The sequence below is a fragment of the Littorina saxatilis genome, linkage group LG17 (assembly GCF_037325665.1).
Source record: "Littorina saxatilis isolate snail1 linkage group LG17, US_GU_Lsax_2.0, whole genome shotgun sequence".
Lineage (NCBI taxonomy): Eukaryota > Metazoa > Mollusca > Gastropoda > Littorinimorpha > Littorinidae > Littorina > Littorina saxatilis.
In genome coordinates, this window is record NC_090261.1 from 23,786,100 (window position 1) to 23,810,655 (window position 24,556).

Genomic DNA, 24,556 nt, shown 5'->3' on the forward strand with positions numbered 1-24,556 from the left:
TCATTTGTTTCTTCCGCTTCAAAAACGTACGCGTGCGTCAATGCCTTGGTGGTGATAATTATACAGATAATGCTCATTGCATAAATGATTAATTATATTATGTTACATGTACCCTTAAGGTTCCTTCGCTGTTTAATGGGAAAAGAAAAATCCATCAAACGCTTAGAATTTACAGGAACTTGGGTTGCAGAAAAAAAAAGCTATTTCTCTTTACAGTACCATACCAGGGATGAGCATTCTTGTCTGGGTAATTGAGGTCGTTCTAAACTCAGTCCTCTCCTGGTTGTGTTAGAAACAAGAATAAAATAACAAAGTAACAAAAAACAAACAAACGAGAAAGAGAGAGAGAGAGAGAGAAAGTCCGGACCAGATATTGAATGTTTATGAATGTAAAGGACGTGAACCCTCGTTGGTTCGATTGTGTACCAGAAGTTTCCTTACTTTCTTTTCTTTAATACCATTTTCCTGGTGACAAAACCATTCCCACTGTTGCCTCGCACCCGCAGAACCAACCCTGAAGAAAAACCGAAACGTTTATAAGACGAGACAAACAAAAACATACATGCAGCTGTTTGCCCGCAAAATGCTTGACGTCACGACACAAACGAAAGACATTTGTTTCTCCCCTCGGATTGTTGTGACGACAAGATGCATCGAAACTGCTCTCACTCCCTTTCATAAGATGCATCGACTTCTTTTTCTTCTTCTTTTTTGTTGTTGTTGCTTTTCAAGATCGGGAAAACAAGGAGCAGATCTATAAAGACAATTAGATGTCACAGTAAACATACATTATTTTGTGTACGCAAAGGACTCTCACAGTATTGAACAAGCCTCACTGCCGTTTTCTTCTCATACACGGCCACTGTCTTTGGACTTGGTCTTGGCGACACGATGCAACCACTCATTCTGATTCAATTCCTTCGCAACCAGAAACCCTTCTGTTTCCCTCCACCATTCTTTTTCTTCAACTTTGAAGATATAATAATATTAACATCATGGAGAAACACCATACTATTTACCACCATGATATTAGATGTATCACGATCAGTATGTGAAAAGTAGTCTCTCACAGGTCTAGGTGAATCAGCGCCGCCGTGTTATCGACAGGTGCAATCCTCCTCAACCCCCCTGTTTCGCTTTGTACATACTTTGTTCGATGCTGAATAAGAAATTTTAGGATAGATATCTCGCACGTCATCAATATATATATATATATCTATATATATATATATATACGACTTGTGTCTGTGTGTGTGTGTGTGTGTGTGTGTGTGTGTGTGTCCGCGATGCACGGCCAAAGTTCTCGATGGATCTCTTTCAAATTTGGTGGACATATTTAGGTACACCCCGGACACAACCTGCTCGATGAGATATTTCAACACGTGCTCTCAGCGCGCAGCGCTGAACCGATTTTGGTTTTTCTCTGGATCCATTCCCAGTAACTCTTCCTTATCTTCTCCAGTGTTTTCAGCGTTTATCTCCCTTCCTTCGTGTGGCGTCAATCCATATTCCCGTTTCTATTTTTAGAAGGTCACTGTCGACAACGCTCAATCCATATTCCCATTATACTATTTTTAGAAGGTCACTGTCCCGGCGAAGCCGGGTATTACTCTTTTCCAGTGTTTTGCGCGTTTATCTCCCTTCCTTCGTGCGGTGCGCCCGGTAAAGCCGGGTCCCCGGCACAGCCGGGTATTCAACTCAACTTCTTCCCGGCGAAGCCGTACCCGGCGAAGCGGGTATTCATCTAGGATATATAATATATAAGGGTTTTAGGCAGGTAGTGGTACACAAGCGTTGCCGTGTTTTCGGTCACTCTTCGCGACACGACTCAACGACACAGTCATGAAATCCCCTCCACGACTCCATCCCTCTCGTTGCCCCCTGCCCCTCTTCCATTCTCTCTCTCTTATAATGTTGAAGAAATGAAGTTTACATTGTCATAGATACCGCGCAAAAACAAAACAAAAAACCCAACATCAGTATGTACAATGGGTTCTCTTAGTAGTCAGAATCAGCGTTGCCATGCTCTTGGCGACACGACACGACCCAATCATGCAATCCCTCCCCAGCCCCAACCCCCCAGCCCTCACCCCCTCCTGTTTCCAGAATAACACCAGCATGACTGCAATCAATGAGGACGCCCTGCCTGTGTCCTGGCAGTCCCCACTCCCCGGGAATCTCCTCCTCTTCCTCCTCCTCCGCCTCCTCCCCCACCCTCCTAGCTGCCTCTTCCGCGAACGCCCAAGGCGAAATAAGCAGCATGCAGGCAAGTCTTCTCTCCTCTTCTCCTCTCCTCTCCTTTCCTCCCTTGTTGGTATTGATGAGCGAGTGGGGAGGAGACACAAACGAAGGCTTTTTCCCTTTCCCGCGCCTCGGACCCCTTCTTTCGCTTCGCACACTCCACAGCGGCTGACGTCTTTTCTGATTAAAACAAAAAAGATCGATCGTAGAAGGGGGGTGGGGTGGGGGGTCACCTTTCTTATTCCCGTAACGTTGTCGTTGCTGCTGCGGCACTGTCGCGACGTCGGTGACTTGCTGTACGGTGCAGTCTCCGCAGCGCTGCAGCTAACGGTCGAACATAAATTCTGTCTACATCAGGTATCCCGAGTGGTCTTGCATAATAATGTAGCTCAGTTACTATGCTGAGCAGTCAGTGTAAAACTTTTATTGTTTAGCCTCCCTGCATGCTTACTTGCGTACTTAGTAGTACTACACGCTTCTGTTCAGTTGACTAGTACGCAATTTATTCTGAATACATGGTTTTGCCCTGGACTAGTTTAGCCTACCGACTCACTGTACCATAACTAACATAAAGTGATGAATGCTTTATTTGTAACCCCCTGTAACTGTACCATATATATATACGACTTGTGTCTGTCTGTGTGTGTGTGTGTGTGTTCGCGATGCACGGCCAAAGTTCTCGATGGATCTGCTTCAAATTTGGTGGGCATATTCAGGTAGACCCCGGACACAACCTGGTCGATGAGAATTTTCAACACGTGCTCTAAGCGCGGCGCGGTGAACCGATTTTGGTTTTTCTGTGCGATCCATTCCCAGTAACTCTTCCTTATCTTCTCCAGTGTTTTGTGCGTTTATCTCCCTTCCTTCCAAGCAGCTTCAGATATTCCCGTTACTATTTTTAGAAGGTCACTGCACTGTCCAGAACACGGCTTTCCTTGCATGTATTCGTAAGTTGTCCTCACTGTAAAAGTGCAAAGGTCGAATCTATTTATCGAAAAATCCACTGTCATCTATCTCTATATATTTATATATATAGATATATACGGCTTCTGTGTGTGTGTGTGTGTGTGTGTGTGTGTGTGTGTGTGTGTGTGTGTGTGTGTGTGTGTGTGTAGGCAACACCGTGGATTGTAGAGTTCTGTTTGTGATGGGGTCTGGCGGCTTTTGTCTCTCCGTATGTTCTGGACTTCCTTTGAGAAGCCATAACAGTTATTATAGGGCTTAGAAATAAGCTCTAAAATTCTCAATCCCGTTTGAGTGGACTTTGCCTTCAAAGGTGATTGTGGTGTTTCGGCACTCGGTTACATTTGGCGTCGTCGACAGGGATGGGACTCGACATGAAATGTTCAGGCCACTGAATCATTTTCTTTCTCTTCCCATTCCACCAACCTGGGAGGGACCTTAGCTTGGCGGGTCCATGGTTCGGAACTTTGGGGACAAAGTTCATTCAAAGGGGGTCGAGTGTGACAGGGAGACTACCGTCACCCTTCACACCAGACTCTGCAGAGTTGTTCGCCTTAGAAGTTGTGAGCTATTTATAGCTAGCTCGCCAGGCAACACCTGTGGATTGTAGAGTTCTGTTTGTGATGGGGTCTGGCGGCTTTTGTCTCTCTGTATGTTCTTGCCTTCCTTTGTGTGGGCACAAACTGGTGGATGAAAATGTTCAACACGTGCTCTAAGACGGCGAACCGCCACGCTGTCTGTCTCTGTCTCGCGATTCACCCGGCGAAGCCGGGTATTCCTCTAGTATAATATATATAGAGAGAGCTTGTGTGCTCCACGGTTTGGTCTGACATTACCCAATATTGACGGACTGTGTGATGATATCTTCTGCTATGGTCTGTTGAGACAGTGATATCAAAATCGAGACCGGAGGTCGAGATTTTGATATCACTGTCGAAACAGACCAATAGCAGAAGATATCATCACACAGTCAGTCAATGTTAGATATATTGCTAATTCTCTGGACATTTTGTATTTACTGTAAAGAAATTACAAAAGCATTTGTCTCAGTTTTGGCTGTTGCATATCCCTCCCTCTGATTATTATTTCTTTTTGTTCACGCTTTTCTTGTACTTTTCAGTATTTCAAAATGTCTTTTCTTTCAAAAAGTCTTTTTAGTCACTTGCTCAACTAAATTCTGGGATAATTACATTTTCATATATTTTTGTTTGTTTTTAAATTTAGGCGTTTTTGTTTTTGAAGTGGGGAAGCAATTAAGAGGTCGTCGATATCAAAACTGATATCGACGGAAATGTCGTCGATATCACTTTTGCACTGAGCTCAATTTTGCCCAATTGACCAATGGAAATCCACGTAACATATGAAATAGCAATATATGTACTATGTGGCCCGATTGCACACTTATATTTTATTAACATAGCTATGCTGCTCTGACATTCACGTTGCAGAGTATCAGGCACGCTCACTACTTCACTAAGCTGTGTAGTTATGGCGACAAGGACTCACGACTGACCTTTCTTTTTTTTACCTTTGGAGTGACGACTTATTGCATTGAAAACGACGTGGGTGGCCGAGTGGTAACGCACTTGCGCTCGGAAGCGAGAGGTTGCGAGTTCGACCCTGGGTCAGGGCGTTAGCAATTTTCTCCCCCCTTTCCTAACCTAGGTGGTGGGTTCAAGTGCTAGTCTTGCGGATGAGACGAAAAACCGAGGTCCCTTCGTGTACACTACATTGGGGTGTGCACGTTAAAGATCCCACGATTGACAAAAGGGTCTTTCCTGGCAAAATTGTATAGGCATAGATAAAAATGTCCACCAAAATACCCGTGTGACTTGGAATAATAGGCCGTGAAAAGTAGGATATGCGCCGAAATGGCTGCGATCTGCTGGCCGATGTGAATGCGTGATGTGTTGTGTAAAAAAAATTCCATCTCACACGGCATAAATAAATCCCTGCGCCTTGAATATGTGCGCGATATAAATTGCATAAAAATATTTAAGAGTCAAGAGGTCGCGGTGTACCTGCTAGCTCATTAAGGTTAGTCAAGGATGGCCAAATCTCAAAAGCTTAACTCGCCAGCCGGGCGAGTAACTTCAAGAAAGTCACTGGCCCGCCGAAAATGTCACTCGCCCGGTACATACCACAGTTGCTGCATCTGCAGTGTTTATATTACTTTGAAACTCGATATTACAGCCAAAAATGTTGCATTGCACCGGAATTTTCACTGGCCAGCAGGGCAAGTTGCCGGGCGGTTTCTACTAGCCCGGCGGATATTTTTACTCGCCCATGGTGATTGGGCAGACGATTTGGCTATCCATGTTAGTGGACTTAGTCTTGACTATCCATCAAGCAATAGGCTGACATTGCCATGCAGCTTAACCGCGAATGCCGAATAAAGAGTAAAATAAGGTGTCTCAAAGTCATAGATTGGTTGGAACGCATGGGGACAATGGCATTGTCGTGGTACCTGGTATGAGATGACACCATGTGCGCTGACCAGAAAGTCGCTAGATTGCACCAGTCGTGCATGACAGGCATACTTAGGTCAATAGACAAGTAGACGACAAAAAGGTGTCTTTTATTTGGGGGTGGCCCCTTAATTGGAGGAACATCATGAGATATACATGTACCAATGTATAATAATATGTCTGAAGAACAATGTTTTCAATTTAATCGCAATGGCATCTGTCCTGTTATGGTCGTTTGTTTGTGATTTCGTGAATCACCGTTGTTGGGTAACTGGTTAAACAAATACTGTGTGTAACTCGAGAATTGTTCGACATTGAACACCGAGCGAGAAAAGAACTTGCCTAAGCTAAGATGAATAGTTGATTGCTTCATCCACATCGCTTTGAACTGCCGACAAGAATGGTTCATCTTCGGGTAACCTTTACGGTTGACTGGAAGTGAATAATCAAGTGTTTGTCCGGATTATCCCCGTGAGTACTGGCACAGGCATGGTGTAGACCACTGTGCAAGGGTTCATCAATATTTCAGGCGAAGCAGGAGAATAGCTGCACATCGATGTGTGTTTGCAACAATTCTAAAACAGACGGTTGAAGGCGGAGACTGGCAAAAACTTTGTGGAGTTGCTCAGTTTCTTATCTTTCTTTATTTGGTGTTTAACGTCGTTTTCAACCACGAAGGTTATATCGCGACGGGGGAAGGGGGGAGATGGGATAGAGCCACTTGTCAATTGTTTCTTGTTCACAAAAGCACTAATAAAAAAATGGCTCCAGGGGCTTGCAACGTAGTACAATTCTGACATACTGCTTGACAAAAATCTTTACAAACATTGACTATATTCTATACAAGAAACACTAAACAAGGGTAAAAGGAGAAACAGAATCCGTTAGTCGCCTCTTACGACATGCTGGGGAGCATCGGGTAAATTCTTCCCCCTAACCCGCGGGGGGAAGTTTCTTATCAAAACATGATGTCGCTTGTTTTTTCTTTTTGAAAGTTTTGTTCTCGCTTTCTTTCAATAGTGATAGTGAGGCTAAAAGATGTATACGTATAATCGGACGACTGGTCGCCCTCGATAAACCACAAACATTTTAAGTAGGCGTGTTGTAAGGAATGTCTTTACTTTCTTTCTTTATTTGGTGTTTAACGTCGTTTTCAACCACGAAGGTTATATCGCGACGGGTTGTAAGGAATGACAGTTTCATACATTATACAAGCAGCATGGAACGATTGGCATACAACTTGAATTCTCTCTCTCTCTCTCTCTCTCTCTCTCTCCTTTTCTTTTTGTCTTTTTTTGCAATGACGTTGGCCCAATCATGATTTGAAGCAGTTTCAGATGAATATATATTAGTTTCAGAACTCTGTGATATTATTATGGGGGCGAGGACGCCCCCATTCTATACGGATAGTTTCGAGGTTGACCATGGGCAGCGCCATTTTGTTGTGAAATACGTCATCAGTTTGTGTACACAGGAAGTTGTGACATCCGTCACCCCGGGAGGGGTGGAGGCAACATTGTTCATCTGTAGAAAGTTGTGAAATCCGTCACCCTATGGGAGGAGTGAAGGCAAATTTGGTCATCACAGAGTTTGTGTAACACAGGAAGTTGTGAAATACGTCACCCTATGGGAGGGGTGACGGCAAAATCGCAAAAACATGATAGGTCGCATTGTGCAGGGTCAACTGCAACAAACTCAAACCGAGCCATTCATACCTAATTGTATTTGAGCGACTTATATACCGACATTTTTATTTCTTATTTTCAGCACAGGTGTAGGAAAAATCATGAACCAAAATGTTATTTATTTTATAATTTAAATTTTTTTTTACAAATATGACCATGGTCTTTTAAACATACAATGACATTAAACATTGTTATGTTAAAAAAAAAAATTAAAAAAAAGCTTTTGTGCACAAATCAGAAAATACATTGTACATTTTACCTACAGGCCAAACAGTGTCTGTTGGCGGCAAAAGACCCAGCAAGTTGCTATTTTTAGATCGATTAAAAGTTGTCAAGAACAGGCGCTTACATTTGGATGTGTCCACTGATAGTAGGTTTGGTTGTGATCAATCAGAATGATGTGGGAATAAAAATGTATGACAGTTTGGTATGATGACATGTAATTCAAATATGCTGAAATGTAATATTATACATGATATATATTATTATGGCTGTTGCCATGACCATGAACCCCAAGAAAGGTTTAATGTTATGTAAAATCAAAATACCAAAATCAAGCACCTACTAATCTGGTCTACGGTGCGGGAAGATTCTCGCGCCGCGCTCATTGGCTCAGTATTGAACTTGCGTCAAGGCCGATGCGCGTAGATTCCCAGAATGTTTACTTTCGGTTAGATTCTTCGACAGCATTCGCAGAGGTGACTGCCGTTACAGAGGTGAGTAAAACTGACCATCGAAAGGAAAATAAGATTCATATTGGTAATACTAATAACATACTTGCACAAGCATGTATCTACCAAAACTGTATGGGACCACATAGTTGGAAAGGCGTGGTGAACACGCGGTGTTCTTCTGGAAAAGACCGAAGCGACATGTGACGTCAGTCGTTCAGCCCGCGAGCGGTGGGAGGGGGGGGGGGGGGTTCACATGGTTTGTTTGTTTGTTTGTTTGTTTCAGACCCACACCCATATACACACATTTCACATGTAAACCATTTGTCCGCCCCCTGTCGATATTTATCGACTAAGTTCCTTGGTTTCACTGTAAATACCATTGAATGTCCAAGTAGGATAACATCATTTTAACTCTTGTACGACGATTCAAAGGTTACTGGTCATTTGAGAGCGATGACACTCAAGGCGCGTGTTCAAAGTGGCACTGAATTCACAATTCCAAAGAGGCGGACAATCATTGAGTAGGTGTACTGCGGATTTCCATCGCAGATTTTATTTTATAGGGTGGAAAGTGTTCATGACTTCAGGGCAAAAGTGCATAGAAAATCGCCCCCACCTCAGATATTTTTTTGACGCATGTATAAAGAACGAGTAGTAAGTGTTGTAAAGACTCTGGAAACGGAGCAGACGCCTTTCCCCAGCCCACACACCTTCGACCCACTTCTGCGCCGTTTGTGAATGGTGGTGATGTCATCAGATGGATCGCGGTGCCGTGTCGAGACCTCATTCTTCTCGCCTCTCCACGTGAAAGCTTGGCTTTCAAAACAGGACTGTGGCGGTGGTGTTGCTGGCAGGATCCAAACTTAGCAGCTTTGTCGATGGCTGCATGTATCTTTTGGTTGCCTGGGGCGAGTGAGTTCGTCTCAAGAGCGTGGCGTCGATATTGGCAATAACTTTGTGGAGGGAGGTGCCGCTGGTGTTTGATTTTGTGGCAGGATAGACTTCATTTTAGCCTTGCACGCACCACGGCTTCAGCCAAGCCAGTATTCAAGAGTACAATTTGCTGCTTTTAGCCTTTACAACCTGCTGCTTAAACAACTAGGATTTGTGTTAGGAGGAGGTCCACACCACACCCATCCCTACCTCAGATCTTCTTTCTATGTTTTAGCTTGGAAAGACCTTTGCGTGTGTGCAGATTGTCTTATTTCTCAGATGTCCAGTTCGATCAGTTTACAGCATAGGGCAAGCCGTCTCGGAACAAGCAGCACAGGAAAAGAGAAACCAAGCTGACTCCCACAAAATGCAGATCCCCCCATACAGACAACTCATCCCGAGTCTCATCCCAGCTGATGAGCAGATGACCTCTGTGCTGTCACAGTCACCAACCCTTTCCTTCCCGCCCTGAACTGACGAGATTTCGCAGACCTTCTCCTCCTCTCCCTCCTCCTTTCCTTTCCCTTCAAAGAACCTCCCAGGTTTCTTCCATTCTGTTCACGGCAAGAAGCTCCCTTTCTTTATGCCGCGAAGCATCGCCTCTGGGGGAAAGAAGCCTGGTCCTGGCGCGCCCATACCAAAAAAACAAAAACAAAAAGTAAAAAAAAGTCTTGGTGTGAGCGGTATTCACGGTGGCCCTAGCCTAGACTTGTCTATACTGACTGGGACTGTCGGACAGACAGCCCACCCACCAGCACGGGCACAACGTCTCCGCGGGTCGATCCCGATGACAACGGGCCGAGAGTGCAGATTGCCGCGGGGCAGTAGTTGACGTCAGAAGACATCCATTCTGCATTAATGACATTGTTGCTTTGTCGCATGCCCATTGATGCCCGTTTCTGCAACAGGACTCTTGGGCAGGGATGTAAGGGGGTGGGGGATGGGGTGGGGGAGATTTGAGACGATGGAGGAGGGTGGAGGGATAGTTGTGCATTTGACTGTCCTTTTCTCCAGGGAAGAGGGGGGTATGTTATCACGAGACCCTCTACCGCAACATATCTCTATGGGCAGGAGAGGGAGAGGATGTTAGGCGATGAAGGAGGGTGGAGGGATAGTTGTGCATTTGACTGTCCTTTTCTCCATGGGAGAGGGGGGCATGTTATCACGAGACCCTCTATCGCAACAGACGTCTTGGTCAGGAGAGGGAGAGGATGTTAGACGATGGAGGAGGGTGGAGAGATAGTTGTGCATTTTGACTGTCCTTTTCTCTAGGCGAGAGTGGGGATATGTTATCACGGGACCCTCTGTCGCAACAGAACTCATAAAGGCCGGAGAGGCAGAGAATGTGAGACGATGGAGCAGGCAAGAAGGATAGTTGTGCATTTGACTGTCCTTTTCTCCAGGGCAGAGGGGGTACCGGGTATTCTCTTGGGAGCCCCACTCACAACAGGACCCTCGGGGAAAAGAGGGACTGACACTGACAGAGAAAGGGGTGAAGGTGGAAGAGGTGAAATCCATAGTCGTAGTTTTTTTTTTTTTTTTTGCATTGGGCAAGTAAAGATGTAAGTCTGTAAGGGGGAGGGGGGGGGGGTGTATAGGTTTGAAACAAATTCACGTCTTGGAGGGGGGGGGGGGAAGGGGGGGGGGGTCTTCTGTGGGGCAGTGCATGTATCCAGTATACGACAACGGAAATTATCTGCAATACATGTACTTACAATGAAACCCCCCCTTTAAAAACTCAAAAATCTCAGAACTTCCGGTCTAAAAAAAATGGAGTCTTAAGCATGTAGTGGTTCTGAACTGAAAGTCCGAGGAAACGTGGTCTTATATATGGGGGGAAAAAGGGCGGGGAGGGGGTCATTGTATACTGATTTGTCTTCAACCGATTTGGCGTAACTACTTGGGAGGGAGGAGAGAAGAAAATAGGAGAGGGTGCGGTCTATCTACCTAGCTGTTGTAACTGTCCTCTTTAAACTGTCAATTTCTCTCTGGAAGAAGGAAGAAGAGATTTTCTCTTCGAAGAGGTGCACAGTGTTGGGTCACGACAATGCATTAATTTAAACCTCGGCGGAAGTTTCTGTTCTACTTCTTTGTCTTTTACTGATCGGGCGAATCGACTGGAGTGGGCCTGCGCCATGCATACATGTATGCATGTTCTTCTTTCGTGGCTATGACGTAGCTTGTGTGAATCGGTGGAAACTTTTGCATGTGTCGGACGCTCCCTGGGTTTCTGAGAATCTTTTGTCTTATTCCTGTTCGTGTATTTGGAAGTGGGGCTTTTTGTTGTAGTTTTCTTTTGTTCCAGTGTCTATGTCATGAATAAGTAACGTGTCTATATATGTATAGATGTATGTGAATATTTTAAAGAATGTAACAAGAAATCCAACAACAATTAGGAAGCCGGTGTTTGAAGTGGTATTTTCTGTGTGTTAGGTTTACCCAGTTTCACTGTATTCATCCTCAAGGCACCCACGCATCCGTTACCTAAAGGTTTGTCTTTTGTTTTCATCGACTTGTCTCCGTGTGTTGTTGTTTTGTTTTTGTTTGTTTGGGGGGTAGCCCTACGACAATAATCCTTTGGTGTGGAGGAAAATGTGTTCTTGTCGTAGTCGCTAACGCAACTGGGTGCTCTCGTCACTAGTTTTTAACACACATTTGAATGATCTCACACGACTGCGCAGAAAGATCTGATTTTTACCAAGATTTTTTTTTTCCCCCAATAGTCCACTTGATATGAATCTTGTCAAACCGCAGACGAGTCATCGGGTCCTTGTGTACCGGAAAGACCTTTAGTCATTGTTGTTGATATTTTGACAGATATCGAGTTCGCAACAAATTACCGTAACCGTTTTCGAGTTGTTCCGGAAAGATGTAGTTCCAACGACCCTGGTCGAGGGAACTGGTACTTGTCGGATTCTTTTGTCAAAGTTAGCTCGATCCCAAGTTTCGGATGCAGCAAGTACTTCGTCATATCCGTGGTTTTGTCGGTATCCAATCTGCATCGTGCAATGTATAGTCCAATCAATTTGAATTTAAAGGTTAAACTTATTGTATCATATTAAATGTTCGCTGTTTAAGATTGAGAAGGGAGTAATAAAGTTATGACAAGCAAATCCGCTTTTATACATGTGTCGGAAACATGTTAAATATGCGCTTATAGAGAGAGCTGCACTGCATAAATGACAACAATCGCCTTCCATACCGGATGTTGATGAAACCAGGAAAAATGGCAGAAGCAGACGACATCTCCGACTGTGAGTCGGCAAGCAAATTCTCTGAGGTACGCAAGGTATTGTACTAGAACCATGAATCTTGATGATTGTTGTTGAATGTAGAGATTTTACAAGTAGTTGACACAACAAATGAAGCTGCTGTTAGCACCAACGCATTGATTTTAGCGAATTTTTGATATGTGAGGAAAATACACTCACTTAGTGCAAAACAGCTGAGATCAAATTTGATACAATTAGTTTATGGTTGAGGGTTAGAAGAATTTGACTGGACTAGTAGTCTTCCATGATATACGTACGCGGGGGCATTTATTTTCATTAATTACAGTCGGTATCACCTGTCATATCTTTAGCTCTTATTACGATGTGACGTGGTGTCTGGTACTTATATGAATCGATTATGTTCTGCTGAGACTTCTGGCATTGTTTGTTTACGCTTGAGCTGAGGCATTTTTGCTGACGATGTCGGTTTCATTACCGTTATTAAATTAAATGATGCTATTGTCGACTTGATCAAAAGTGACTTATTGCTTGGAAACCCAGCCGAAGTTTTGGACATCGAGAGTCTATACTGACTGATGAACGTCATGGTAACAAGCTTTGTTTTCCTCTGTGGTGCTGTTTACAACTACAGTTTTGAGTGTTGTAATATGTGCAGAACTTTAGTCACGAGCGTTGCCAACGTTAGTAAAACCGTGTGCACCAGAAACACATTCTTTAGCTTTCCGATGTACCATTAATATCGCCTTTAATGCAGCTCCGTCACCACTGAAGTGTTACAGGAATTATCGAAGTGTTGTGTCAGGCTTGAGTCCTGGTCGAGGTTTAGTAAGAGCGTGAAAAGGGAAGGTGATGGCATTATTTTATGTGTGGACTTAACAAGCAGCTCTTCCAGGTACGTCACCCAAACACTTTGTCCTGTGCTAGAACCATCCACGTCTGTTTACGTGTCTCGACACTTAGAAAGTAATTTTAGCGCTGAAGTTTTGTGCACGTGAGCTTCGTCGGTATGTGAAGGTTGAAATCTGTCCTGTCAATACGACTCAGCTCCAGTCTTACGACACTGACACTAAAGAGACAGACAGTCGTCCCTTTTTCCACAGTGAAATGACATCATTTCTCAGCAGACAGCTCAGAGACATGTCTCCTTCCAGGGAAAATTGTTGAGGGTGGGGAGGAGGGGTATGGGCGATGCTTTTTTTTTTTTTTACTTCTTCAGAAAAGGATTGAGAAGCACAGAGAGCTCATTACGGAACTATTCACGACCGACTTCTCACGTAGCGAGGAGACGCCTGAGTTCTCTTTCTTGCATTTGATCATGTGGCTTCGCACCGCCGATCCAAAAGAAATAAGAAAGAAAGAAAGGGAGAGAGGAAAAAACATACAGAAAAAACGGTCTGGAATTGAGGAACGAGGTAGAAGCGATGGCATGTGTGAGATCACTCAGTTCAGTTGCATTGGGTAACATCGAAGCTCAAGATAAGATAAAGATAGTGAGGGATAATTTTATCGGTTGTTATATTATGCCGTGAGTTTTAAGTGGTGTGGCACATGACGGCATTCGGACGTTACGTAAAAACATAGGGAGACAAAGATCAGAATAGGACAGAACAAAGCAAGTAACCAGAATGATCATCGTCACTGATTGGCCCTAAAAGATAACTGAATTCAGAAGTAGTGCAACTTCAAAAATATCCTGCACCATCTGTCCTCTCCATTCCTCTTTCGTTCCTTCTTCTGTCTTTTTCTCGGGTTTTTTCCCCAACAGCCTTTTCCCACCGTAGCGTTTCCAAGGAGAGGTGACTTTGTGATTCTAGTCGGCAATTTTTGTTATCGATCGCATCCCTCTGATGCCTTATCTGCAGCGAGTGTGTAGTGTGAGTGGTGGTGACTGGCAAGACCAGCAGCGTTCGAGCCGCCTCTACTGCCAGAGACTGCAGAGAAAGTTCTCTCTCTACTCCAGTCTCTGTGCTCGTGCCACAAGACATTGGCGGTACTCGTAAGAAAGAGATGACGGCATACCCAGCGCTCGCTTCCGTCTTTTCTCTTTTTCTGCTTCTCCCAAGTTCCTCCTTCTTCCTCGTCTTTCCTGTACTGTACACTACATGACAGTGTCAACAACCGCGCTGGCTGGCTGAGTCTCCTACACTATACTCGGTCCTCCGGCACTGGTTACTGCTAGTTGTACTACTGTACTTCTATGTATGACGTTTTGGGGTGTCTCGTTGCTGCAGGTGCTGTCTTGGCTTGTATAGGAGTCGTGCTTGTCATATTGATCAGGGGTGGTTTTCTTGGAATATATTTCTGTTACAGTCATGGAAATCCAAGGGAGTCTGACTGTGGAGATGTGTTGAATTGTTGTGAAGGGATTTTTCATACATTCAGAGTTGATAAAACCTCAGTTTTAAGACCCACCCCCTTACCCTCCCGCTTCTAATATGTTCTGTTCTCAAAGCATGTAAATGTTAACACACACACACACACACACACACACACACACACCGACCCACTCCGATTTTTAGGACTGCATTATGTGATTTTTTTAAAGAAAAGATTTTCCCAGATTTTCATAGTGGTGAGAACAGAAGATCTAGCAATATTTAAAAAAAAAAATCTTTATCATTTTATTAATTTATAGGAATATGCGTTCTTTGTACGTAAGACTGGTAACGCAAGCAATGGTATTCCACTTGCCGATTTTGCTGATCTGTAAGTAATGAGATCAATTAAACCAGTATTGTGCATAATGAATCATAACATACCTCTGTGTTGTTGTTGTTCTTGTGGTTGTTGTTGTTCGAAAGGCGCAGTTGGGTGTGTAATGATTGAAAGAAGATCCCGAGGGGAATGGAACTATGTGCGGGGGAGAGAGACAAGAGAAGGCGTGTCGGCAAAGAATTAAAAAGGAAATTGTACTCCTTCGTATCAATATCATACATTGTGCTCTAACCTCTCCCACGCTACAAAGTCGTAATAACCCCAAGCCCTCCAAAAACAACATACAAATCAAAACCAAACAAACCCAGAATAGAACAATGCCGTGATTTTCTGAAGATCGTCATGGCGAGGCACTTCCTCGTGATGAATTACCTGCTGTGTTGCGGCCATACCAAAGCGGTCGCTGGTGCACGAGTATGACGTCAGCAGGGATCAATTGCAGGCTGAAAAATCAATGCGCCCAAAATATACGTGTTCAAAACTTCCCGTCTGTAAACGCTCGCTTGGCGAAGATGCTCGTGCTCAATTGACCTTTTGTTCTGTGAACGAGGAAGACATTAGACTTCAACAACGTATACTAACTCCCCCGTATGTGATGTTTTGTCTTTGTGGGTTGCTGTCTAAAACGTCAATCATTGCCTTTTATAGTCCGGTACTATTTCCTCTCTTATTTGGGTTGCCATTGGCATTGACAAGCTGTTTCAAGACTATTTGTGCCTACAACTTACAAGTATACAGGCTCTCTCTCTCTCTCTCTCTCTCTCTCTCTCTCTCTCTCTCTCTCTCTCTCTCTCTCTCTCTCTCTCTCTCTCTCTCTCTCTCTCTCTCTCTCTCTCTCTCTCTTACACACACACACGCACGCACACACGTGTGAGCGTTTCACTGCAAGAATATAAAGTTAGTAGTCTACATTATCGCGACACTTTTCGTACCCCAACTGACACATTCTTTCCCGTGTCATTTCATTTAAACTTTCTATGCCGTTAAAGTTGGCGTCACACGGGCGATTCAATCGTGAGATGGGCACTCATATCACTTGGCTTTCTGGCTCAGGGGTCACGTGACCGCCGCGCAAATAAGGGTACCCTAAAAAAATGATATGACAAAAATGTAAGGTACCAATTTACATTAAAAAAAATTTAACGAACATTCAGAATTGGCACAACTTGGCAAAGTTTTGTTACGAGGTGAAAGTCAAATCAATTATCTATGGAGAACAGGTTGTTAGCTATCTTACCTATTTCTTGTGTTATGCCATGCCATTCCTACTGATGCAGGTGTCTATCGCATGAGCGGTCGAAAACGGGACAATTGTGCGGGACAATTGTGCGTCAATTTTAAGGGGTGCAATGACAAAAGACGCTGACTTCGTGGATTGGTTTGCAACTTTCAGGATGTTATGCCAACAAACGAGACGGACTTCAGGTAATGTCAGATCGTTGCGGGTATTTGTTCAGATGCCATGTAATCTTCCGAAAAGAGTTTTAAAAAGGTTTGTGAACAAATCATGACTTCGCATGCGTACAGACAAATGATTGTTACAAGTACTGTCAAAGTTTCATTTGAGAAAGACCACTGGTCTAAATTTGCTTAGACTTAGTTTCTATGACTGCTAAAATTGAGTTTGCTTTCTGACATTGTATTAACCAGGACTTGAGTTACGCTTCTCTTTGTAGAGTATACATCAACATGCTTCTTGACTGTACACGATAATATGTATCCTAAAATCATATTTTTTGTAATGCAAGATTGTGAAGAAAACCACAGCAAACGAGTGTTTACAGCCACAGGGACACGGAGTCACTAGCCTTTTCGCTGAAAAGTCTCATTCTGGACAATTTGGCCTTTACTTTGACTCTTGGTTGTGTTGGTTACAAGCTAAATATTTTCAAGAAACACTCAACTTCACGAGCAGTTTGCGTATTACCCATTTAAAGTATTCATTTCTGGTATGACCGGATGAGGTGTCTACACCTAATACGGAAACGTGCACTTGAGACACGCTCTGATTCTTAAAATGACTGTTGGTTAGGAGTCATCTTCAACTAAGTGTTGGAATTGATCAAACAAGCTTCATTTCTGCATAGATGATAGAAAATAATTTGCTGTGCGATTTTAGAAAATGATTGTGTTTCGTGAAGTTGTATTTTGCATAAAAGTGTAGCTATTCTGGTACTCCTACATCATCATAATTTAAATCATCATACATGTACCCAACATAATATACTCCTTTTATTTGTCTGCTGGAAAGATAACTACAACTAGTGAAAACACATTCAACCCCTGCAGTGTACTTGCACACAGTAATATGATGTTTGAAGATATGTTTACGCACTTGGGCAAAGACAGCAGAATTAAAATGTCAAATTTGTGCGGACCAGTAATCTTTTTACGATAAAACACCGTGCTAGTGACAGAACTCACCACACGTGTTGTTTGGAAGCGATGGAAAATAATGCGAATGGACAGAAGGCAGGGGCAGAAGATGGACAATTGCTATATATATGGCCTTTGCAATGTGTACTCAGCCGTTGGTGCGGCGGCTGCAATTTGGAGAGCTGTGAACATTTACTCTAAAACTGGAGGCAGTATGAGAAGTCTTTGAATTAGTCTTATTAGAGTTGTATCCGCATACACACAACCATGACAATTCATTAGTGTGGGTATACTGTACATAGCAAACCCATGAAAAAAAGATTGCCAGAATGGCGTTTTTCCTGTCTTCGTCTGTTTGTACGTTAGCCGTGCTGTCTGCATTCAATGAAGTACATCCGTGATTGAAAATCTCAGCCAATTTTCCAAACCTTTATCACGTGACTACAACTGAGTTGACCGTGACAACGACACGTTCCGAGCGGCACGTGCCTACTCCTGGACGGCGAAACTTGTTAGATCACACGTGGAGTCGGATGAGGAGAACCAAAACCACTACTGGTGCGTCTCCAGTCTGGCTTCATCTCCTCTTTCACGCCTTGAGTCTGCTGGGAAAAGAGAGAGAGAGATGGAGAGGGGAGGGGGGGGGGGGGGAGCTTGAGGGAGCTCGAGCCACTGAACTCAACAACTGTTACTACAGGTGTATATATATATATGTATATATATATATACACTTCTCCGTTTTCTTCGGTCGTGGGTGACAATTCCCACGTGCACTCGAGTTGTTACACTGATACGGCTCGGTGGGACGAAGGCTGGCACCGTGGAAGGTAAATGTACACCCAGCTCCGTCCCGCAGCAATCTCGGGAGGAGCCTGCCCTTGCCCTACTGGGGTGAGCTTCTTCTGCCGCCCGAGCGCCTTGAGTTGGACAGACTTTCCATTCTAATCGAGACCCAGTCCACTCGATGGTGCAAGCGAATTAGCCGGACAAAGAGATCGGCGGGGTGTGTGTGTGTGTGCATCACATCTGGAGAGCCGGGGAAACAGTGGGGCCAAGTGGTGGTGGACAGTGTGAGAGGTTCGTGCAATCAGAGTTCTGAGCCCTACTTGCCCAGACGCCAGCCCAAATCGGAAGGGGACTACTTCACAAGTTTCAGCAGCTCTGTGTCGCAATGGTTTCGGAGCCCTCCGCGCCCAGACGACGACAGAATCAGTAGGGGACTACTTCGCAAGTCTCACAAGGTAGCTCTGAATGGCAGCCACCCGCAGTGTTGGATTGGTTGGAACTGAGATGTGTTGTGATTTCAACGAATCAGAACCCGCGGTTTGTTCTCTTTCCTTTGGGTGGCACCCACTTTTGGTTCCCGCACCTCAGCCCTGCTCGCCAAGACGCCAGCAGAATCAGCCAGGGGGGAGTTACACAGTCTCTAAAGCTATGCATGAGGCTTTTCAATGTTGTCAGACGTTCTGAGCCCTCCTCGCCCAGCCAGCTGACCGTTAACAGTTGAAGAGAACCACTTCGCAAGACCCAATGCGACTCTTGAGTGGTGAGTAGGTTTGTTCAGGGCTGAGGGACTTTGATATAGTGCGGTGGCGATGCTTGAGTGTTGACTCATCGGGAGGGAGGAGGAGGAGACTTTGACAGCCCCCCCCCCCCCCCCTTTGCCCAGCCCGCTGGCCATAAACGCTAAACAGTACAAGGTAACCACTTCGCGCGCAAAGCTCTGAAGTTCAGTTTTAGACTCGTGGTGAGCTCGGGCTTATTTCAGGACGGGGGGATTCTGTGCAGTCCCGATGCTTGACTGGTAGTGATTTGTTCATCGGTTGGGAGGAGGACGAGTCGGGGATTCCACCAACACAGGAGCGCAGCGCTGAGTCAGGGTGGCGGTAGCGGATCTCTCCTATGCTGTCCAATCAATGGAAATCGATGCCTGTCCTGCCGGACTGTCTCTGGTCGCTTCCAGCTCGGACCCTCGCCCCTCCTCCCCAGTTACGGAAAATCACTACTAGCCTATCTCCTCTCGTCTATATTCTCTTACTGTTTTTCTAGTGTTGTGTTTTGGTGATTCGTTCGATCCTCGGGATTGAGGTCCTCTCGGGTTCTACTGGCTCATGGGGGACGTGGTCTGATTATTCGCTAGGGTTTTGACACTTTGACTCGAACAAGCCCAGTGCGGTTGTTTTTCTCGACTCGTTGGCTCGTGGGCCTCTCTCGTCAAAGTATTTAGATGCGGTGAGATGATGATGCGAAGATGTATTTGGTCAGTGGCAGTGTCGAGGTCTTCATGCCTCGCCCGTCCGTTGACGTATGTTATCGCCTCCATTTCAACTGCCAGTCAGGTTTTGAACATTGTTGTCCTTGCAGGTGTTGGTTTTTGTTGTTTTGTTCTGCCTCGGTGACATCATCTCCTCACCTGGGCAGACCAACTCATACTACTAGTACTACTCTATAAAATTGCTGCTAGCGACAAAGTCCCCCCCCTCTCTCTCTCTCTCTCTCTCTCTCTCTCTCTCTCTCTCTCTCTCTCTCTCTCTCTCTCTCTCTCTCTCTCTCTCTTTGGGGCACCTTACTTTTGGCATTTTGGAAAAAAAGGTCCAATTGATGTCTTCTACGCTCCATTTTGTCAATATATTTTTGCCCACACATCTGCTGGCATTTGCTCATGTCTGCTTATCTGTCATTTAATGCGAGAGCGTTGCTTGTCAAAGTTTAGGAAAAGAAGAGAGATATGTATGAGTTTGGAAATGAGAACACGGTTTCTCTACCAATAAGCTAGTCGGCTCTTCAGAGCTTCAGAAGAGATTATTTCATAGACAAGGGATTGGGGACCTACATAATTTGCACGGTGAGTGATTACCTACAAGTACAAATGTACGTGCAGGGTTAGAGGGGGGGGGGGGGGGGTGTGAATTGTATTTCATACAGAGGTTCAGAAGAGAGTATCTTCTTAACAAGGGATTGGGGGGTCAGAATGTGGTACATGTGGGGAAAGAAGGTGGGGGGGGGGGGGGGGAGTCGTCGTAGTGAATTACGTCTCATCGGGGGAGAGGTAGCCATTACCGAAGAGGAACACAGGGGCAAGGAAGCGGCTGAGAGAAAGACTGTCTCCACTGTGATTACATGTATATCTGAGAGTGTCGGCGAAAAGGAAAGCGAGCAGTGGCCCAGTTTCCTCACGGGGGTTTACGATCTCGATCGCCGAGAGACCATGGAGACTACGATCGAAAGTACGGCGCTGAGGGTGAAGGGGAGAAGGGTAAGACAAGCCCCACTCGTCGAAGGCGAAAGGAAATTGTTGCTTTGTAGACAAAACAGTCTGACGTTACATGGTTAATTTGCCGGAATTAGCTTCGTTCGGGGTGCTTGCTTTCTTTGGCTCCCTGTTCGAACCCTTGGCGTGCCACCCTTTCGCGAGAAGTGGAAAGCAACGGACTAAGATGCTACGATAATCAGCTGTTACTAATTCCTTTTCGAACTTTGAAATTGAGAAGAATTTTTTTGTTATTGTTTTTTTGTTTTGTTAAAAGAAAGGATGTGTGGTGTTGTAGTTTCGGGTAAATCTGACTAGAGCTCTCTGTTTTGGAGGTGTTGGGTGAAGTAGGTCTGCTTACTGGAATCAGTAAAATCAATCAATCGCTACGTCAGTCAGTCAGTCACACGATCCATCAGGCCATCGGTCAGCAAACAGAATTTTACTCTCAGAGCCACTCCTTATTTATATGCTCCTTCTCTTTCTACATCTTAAATTTACGTCAACTTTTATTGTTTTGCCAATGAATATAATTATAATAAACTAGCCACTGACTTTACCTTCCTCAAAAACAAGGCGTTCGGCTTGCCACACAATATGTTGAATCTGGGTTTCCGGTTGCCACGACGAAGGGGAAAAACAAGTGTTGTGGGTGGGTCTGGATTTTCGCGTCGAGAGACGCCCCCATCCTGGTATTGAATGATATCCTGGGTTATTGTTGTGACGTAGAATATATGTCATGACGCTGACGAAGGGGGTATTTCAAGCTCTGCGATTATGCTCTTGGAAGGGAGGCATCTCTGATACATCATGTTCATGCCGCATCCTGAACTCAGGTCAAAATGAGTTCGGCTCATTCTCTCCCTGACAGGATGCCTTGAGTTTCCTTTTCTCTCACATATTTAGAGCTTTTAAATTTACGTCAACTTTTATTGTTTTGCCAATGAATATAATTATAATAAACTAGCCACTGACTTTACCTTCCTCAAAAACAAGGCGTTCGGCTTGCCACATAATGTGTTGAATCTGGGTTTCCGGTTGCCACGACGAAGGGGAAAAACAAGTGTTGTGGGTGGGTCTGGATTTTCGCGTCGAGAGACGCCCCCATCCTGGTATTGAATGATATCCTGGGTTATTGTTGTGACGTAGAATATCTGTCGTGACGCTGACGAAGGGGGTTAAATACCTTGGTATTTCAAGCTCTGCAATAATGCTCATCTTCATGATCAATATCTCTTGGAAGGGAGGCATCTCTGATACATCATGTTCATGCCGCATCCTGAACTCAGGTCAAAATGAGTTCGGCTCATTCTCTCCCTGACAGGATGCCTTGAGTTTCCTTGACTGGCAAGGAAACCGATATTTTTTTTATTTTTTTTTTTTTATATATATATTTTTTTTTTACATATTTAGAGCTTTTTGTTATGTATTATTGATATAAGCAGATTCGCGATCGTCGATAATGATTTTTCATGGTGTTGTGTAATTTTTAAATTACAAAGGAATTGATTTGTAAGACAATTTCAAGGGAGCCAGTTTTTCGCGGCTGTATTTACTGTGCAAACAACTCTAAATATGGCAGAAGTGTCACGTGATAATCAACCGTTTGGTTTCGGCGTTCGCTGAAGAAGACGATTTTTTCTGTAGTGATGCAACTATATATTACGGTCTCCTTCCGGCAGCAGTCCCAAAATGTCGACTTGTTTTGACCTTAGAACGCTGTCTTTATCATAACTGTGAAGAACAGAACGGAGATCACTGTCGAAGTCGGCCAATCTGCAATCATTTTCGTCTCGCGAACACTGATCTCAAATTTAGATCATTGCTCGCGAAAAACATTCCTAGTTTTGATAGATTCGCGTAGGACTGTCGCGTCCGGTCAGGGAGAGAATGAGCCGAACTCATTTTGACCTGAGTTCAGGATGGTTCATGTCGTACTTTAATGTGACACTGATAAGCCGTGTTGGGTTACGTCATTCGTGGAGCAGTTTATGCGCTGCCCTTTTGCAGCGGAGTCGAACGGAGCTTGTGCGGCCTGACTATTGGAAACACATGGGTGAATCTTTTTCTGTTTGGACCAGGAATCCTGTCTTTAAAATAAAGCACCAAAAACATCTGCAGTGCTTCACGAACAAAGAGAAGAATAGAGACAGAGAATGGCCCGAAGTGTGTGTGTGTGTGTGTGTGTGTGTGTGCAGGGATGGCCAAATCGTCCGCCCGATCGCCAGGGGCGAGTAAAAAATCCGCCAGGCTAGTAGAAACCGTGTATCAGCTCGCCCGGCTGGCCAGTGAAAACTCTGGTCAAATGCAAAACTTTTGGTTGTACAATCGAGTTTCAAAGCCATAGAAACACTGCAGATGCAGGAAATTCTGTCGTCTGCAATATCATCGCCATGTTCTAGCGAAACAAAAATGAGGCTCCTGTGCGTGTCGCCGCTGTTTTAATTGTGTGAAGAAATCTAACACTCATAATTTGTTGTTTGGTGTATACCGGGCCAGCGAAATTTCTGGCGGGCTAGTGACTTTCTTGAAGTAACTCTCCCGGGTGGCGAGTTTTAAGTTTTGAGATTTGACCATCCCTCTGTGTGTGTGTGTGTGTGTGTGTGTGTGTGTCAATAAAATATCAAGAATACACAAATTTGTCCTTTTCCCGAACCAAAAATAATCGCAACCAGTTGCGTGAACAACGGTCGGTATACATTGCATAACACAGAACATTGCTTTGCATGCGGTTACATGTGACTCGAAACCTTTTCTCACATTACGCGCATGACAGACAAAGAATATATGCAGATCTGAATCAAGGCTGGCTGCATCGCTTTCACATTATGCACGTGCACGCGTCAGTGGTTAAGCGCCGCTGTTCTTTTAGCGTTGCGATTGTTATGTAATCTGATGGCTATGTTGACGGTAACGGGCAATGTGTGTTGTGTATCGGGTAATATTGTTGAAACATGTTTTTATAGGGAATGGTTCATATTTCGTCTATGTGTGTGTGTGTGTGTGTGCCTGTGTCTGTGTGTGTGTGATCAGATGATGTTTTGATATGAATGATTTTGCCAGTTATTGGTAAATAACCGTGGAGTTTTGGATATTAATACCGTTTGATATTATGTTGCCTTCGTGTTACGCTCACACAGCACGGTGCTCATTTCAAGGACAGTTTTCGATGACGGCATAAATCGTCATAATGTTGCATGATTTCCAGAATGGCACAGGATGTTTGTGATAGATTTATCGACTTGATGCACGTTGATTGCAACTGTCAATGATTTGTGTGACTTTAGTTTTATGAGATATCATGTGCGGTTTTGTTCAAGGTCTATTCCGACTATTGCCAGTGGTGGTGTTCTTATCGAAGATTAACTTGCCAGACATCCGAGTATCTTCATGCTTTGATATTGTGTACAGTTCAGCCATAAATCAATATGAGTACATGCATCACAGGGACATCACGATAGCTGTTGAAACTCAAGTTTTATTTTAGTGTTAACTTGGGATATATTTACAAAAACCAATAACTTCTGTTGGCTGGTTTCTGCTCCGTATAGAAATGGGAGGTTTTTCTTTTTGTGTGTGTTAGTTGCTAAGAGAAAATAATGTAATTATTCAACAGCTGTACAGGCCAAGCAATGATCCGTCATAATGAATGGGGTTCGCTCAGTGCAGGAAGCAAGCATTGCCCCTTGAACAGTTCACTGCATCAATTTCTGTTCCTTTGTTATTTCTCCAAAATTAGATCACTGTGTTTTTGTGTTGTTGTTTCTGTTTTTGTATATTCTGTTACTGTAGTTGATATCGATGATCATAACCGGGTTGTGCAGTGTCTCTAGATGTAGACGATTATTACACTTCAAACAATGTATTTATGTGGATGTGTTATTGTTTTGTTAATGATGATTGTATTTCAGTGGAGTCTATGGATATCTTCCTGTATCGTTAATAATGTTGGTGTCTCAGATTGAGACGACCATTCAGTCAATACTTTCCATGCCCGCCCATGGGTATCTCAGTGTCC

At 44.2% G+C, this 24,556-nt stretch overlaps 1 protein-coding gene across 5 annotated transcripts in view; it reads left to right on the plus strand.

Moving 5' to 3' along the window:
- Positions 1–24,556, plus strand: part of LOC138953970 (regulator of G-protein signaling 7-like) — a 105,487-nt gene that overhangs the window by 12,385 nt on the left and 68,546 nt on the right. The gene's annotated exons all lie outside the window — the stretch shown is intronic.